The following is a 3,753-nucleotide window of genomic DNA, read 5'->3' as shown; positions in this document are numbered from 1 at the left end:
AGTTCACATATACTTTGCCTCGTGTCAAACAGGTCCCAAACAAATAAGAATATAGATAATGAGAATAAAGTAATTACCAAAATTATTTCAGTAGACATTTTACTTTCTGCAATTCAACTAACTAGAAATTTATAACAAAAACTTAGTCAGATACACACAAAGAAGTAAAAAGTTGGAAATTTTAAACCATTCATTTTTGTCTGTACCAATTTATAAAGGCAACCAGCTCTACAATTACTGATAATGACAACATAGCAAGACATATATGATGAGTCAAAATTATATTCAAAGATAATTTCACAGAATTGAATTTTATTGATATTAGAAAAAAAAAAAAAACCAAACTCACTGCCATTGAGTCAGTCCTGACTCATAGCGACCCCTCCTTGGATTTCTGAGGCAGTATCTCTATGGAAGTAGATTGCCCAATCTTCCTTCCAAGGAAGGAAAAATGGAAATTAATGAAATTAATTAAGAAAAGAACAAAATGAGATGAAACATTCAAGAAAGGAAACAATGAAGGTAAAAGTTAAAATTAACAATGGAAGTAGCTTGCCCAATCTTCCTTCTGAGGAGTGGCTAGTGGGTTTGAACCTCCAGCCTTCTGGTTAACGGTCAAATGCCTTAGGCACTACGCTACCAGAGCTCCTTAGAAAATAGAAGAAAGGAGTAATTACAAAACTAAATACTGAGAACTTGAAAGTTAATTGAAAATTATACAGGAAAAGCCTCCACTCAAGTTTTAGTTGGAAAAAAACTGATAAATATCAAACATTGTTGTTGTTGTTGTTGTTATGTGCCGAATGACAAAGGCAATATAAAAACAGTCATGGGAATGGTTTTTAAAATATGAAAATATCATATATAATATGATTATTACCTAATATACTTTGAAGGAGCTGGTAGCATAGTGCCTAAGGCACTTGACTGCTAACCAAAAGGCTGTCGGTTCAAACCCACCAGCCACTCCTCGGAAGGAAGGTTGGGCAATGTATTTCTGTAGTGATACCGCCTCAGAAACCCTAGGAGGGATCACTATGAGTTGGATCGGACTTGATGGCACATAACAACAACAACAATATATTTTGAAATCTTAATAAATGAATTATTTCTAGAACAGTATTCACTTCAGAAGAAATAGAAAACGTCGGGGTATAATAGTAACTTTTAAAAGTTAAGGTTATCAAAAATTATCTCCAAAAAAGGCCACGAGGCTCATAGAGTTTTACAGGTACATTCTAACACACTTCAAGGGACAGAACGCCAATACTCTAGAAATGTTTCCAACCATAGGACATATGGAAACAGAAGGCTGAATCAAAACCTGACAAAGAAGCATTAAAGAGAAAAATTATAGCCTAAACCATTCTTAAATTCATAGCCAAAAATCAGACATAAAAAGGAGCAAAATCAAAAATGTATATTAAAACAATGCTGTATAAGAATGACACACTTCCAAAAAGTGGGATTTACCTAAGATGTACTATTGTTGTATGCCATCAAGTCAATTTCAACTCATAGGGACCCTATAAGAACTTTAATAATTTGATTAAGCACTTGAATATAGCAAAGGAGAAATATTTCACATAGATATTAAGGAACTTTCTGTAAAATTCAAAAATTGTTCCTAATTTTAAAAAATCTTAAAACCTAGAAATATGTAACTATTCCTTAATATAACAAGTTAACATCTCTGTTAGGAAAACAATCTATATATCACATTTACCTATGAGTACAAATGCATTCTCATGGAAATCAAGAGCAATTCAGAATGCCCACTATCACTACATTCTCTAAAGTTATCCAAGAAGTTATAGTCAATGTATAGAGACATAAAATGGAGGATGGTGAGACTCTGCCCCATGTCCTTTGGACATATTATCAGGAGAGACCAGTCCCTGAAGAAGGACATTATACTTGGTGGAGGGTCAGCGAAAAAGAGGAAGACCCTCAACAAGATGGATTGACTCAGTGGCTGCAACAATGGGCTCCAGCATAGCAAGGATTGTGAGGCTGGTGCAGGACCGGGCAGGGTTTTGTTTTGTTGTATTTAGGGTTGCTGTGAGTTGTAACTGACCCAACAGCACCCAAAAACAATGAAAACAACATTAAGACATACAAGAAAATTATGAGTTACAGCCTCACAGAGAGGGAAAATCATTACTTTGTGACTCATTTTATATACTCAGCAAATGTGGAGAAGAAAAGAAAAAAGCATTGGTACAAATAACAGAGTTTGGTAAATTACCTTGATTTAAAAATACATGAAATATTCTTCTATATAGCTCTAGTAACTAGTAACTAGTCACAATATAGAAAAAATTTCCTAGGTTTAATTTAAATAAGAAATTGAAGAAATTATTAAAACCTATTGTGAAATATAAAATAAGATTTGGAAATATGAGAAAGCATTCCATTTTCCTGGGTGGAAAGACTAATTAATTGGTATGATGTCAATTCTTCCCAAACTACAAGATTAATGCAACTCCAATTAAAATTCCACTAGGACCTTTGAGGGATCTTTAAAAAGTGATTCAAAATCAGGAAGATTAACTAATTATCATCTAAAAATAAATTTTGAAAGAATGAGGAAAGGTGAGAAAGTATTATCTACTTGATATTATATATATATATATGAATTTATAAGATACATATGAGACTATATTATACATTAAAGATAGATTAGCATACTAATGATAAAAGGAAGATCAATTCAGTAAGTAATACTGTGACATTTAAAACACAAATTATATCTTTGTGATTATATACTTATATTCTGAAGTCAATTTCAGAGGAATTAGAAACTTTAATACAGGAAATGTTCAGCCAGAGTACACTCTGCTCTGAAATGTTCAGAGCAGAGTGCTGCTGCTACTATGCACGCATATAAATGCTGAGTCCACTGGTCCAATGAATGTTTTGACTACAGCTGACCTAGAAAGAAAGGAGAAAAAAGAAGGGAGGGAGGGAGATGGAGGGAGGGAGTGGGAAGAAGGAAAGAGGGAGGAAGAGAGGGAGAGAAGAAAGGAAGAAGGAAGAGAATGCTGAAGAAAAGAAGGAAGGAAGACAGGGAAAGCCACAGGAGCCAGGGACGACAAAGGCCCATTGCAACGTGCCACGTGGTGGCCTGGGGGAGGAAGTTCCATTATTCCTGGGCTAAGGGAATATCGAGTTGAGGCCCACTGCTGAAAGTCGCACAGTGAGGTCTAGTGAAGAAGGAAACAGTAAGAAGGAAAGAACAGTGAGAAGGAAAAAGTAAACTCATACTTAGACATATCACAGTTAAACTGCACACCACCAGAGATTAATTGAAAAGCTAGATTCCATATAAAAGAACAATTAGATATCCAGCTGATTTCCCCACAGAAGGCAAAGACAATAGATTAGCATCTTCAACGTGTTGAGGATAAGTGTCAACCTAAAATTCTATGCACATAAAAATGCATCAGTCAAAAGTAATGGATAAACAAAAACATTTTCCGAAAAAGACTAAGAGAATGTCCTACTCTCAGACCTTGTTGGAGGTTCGAGTCTACCCAGAGGCACCTTGGAAGAAGGGCTGGTGATCTGCTTCCCAGAAACCAGCCACTGAGAACCCTCTGGAGCGCACTTATCCTCTGATACACATGTGGTTGCCATGAATAGGAGTCGACTCAACGGCAACTGGTAGAGTTAAAAGTAATCCATCTTGGGAGCCCTTCAGCCACTTCGAGGACTTTTCTCGGTTTCAACCTACGGCTATAAAGTAACACG

Source organism: Orycteropus afer, unplaced genomic scaffold (assembly GCF_000298275.1).
Source record: "Orycteropus afer afer isolate SDZICR_OR568_19922 unplaced genomic scaffold, OryAfe1.0 scaffold00304, whole genome shotgun sequence".
In the NCBI taxonomy this organism is placed as follows: domain Eukaryota; kingdom Metazoa; phylum Chordata; class Mammalia; order Tubulidentata; family Orycteropodidae; genus Orycteropus; species Orycteropus afer.
The sequence above is the reverse complement of the archived record's forward strand: the minus strand, read 5'-3'. Positions refer to the sequence as shown.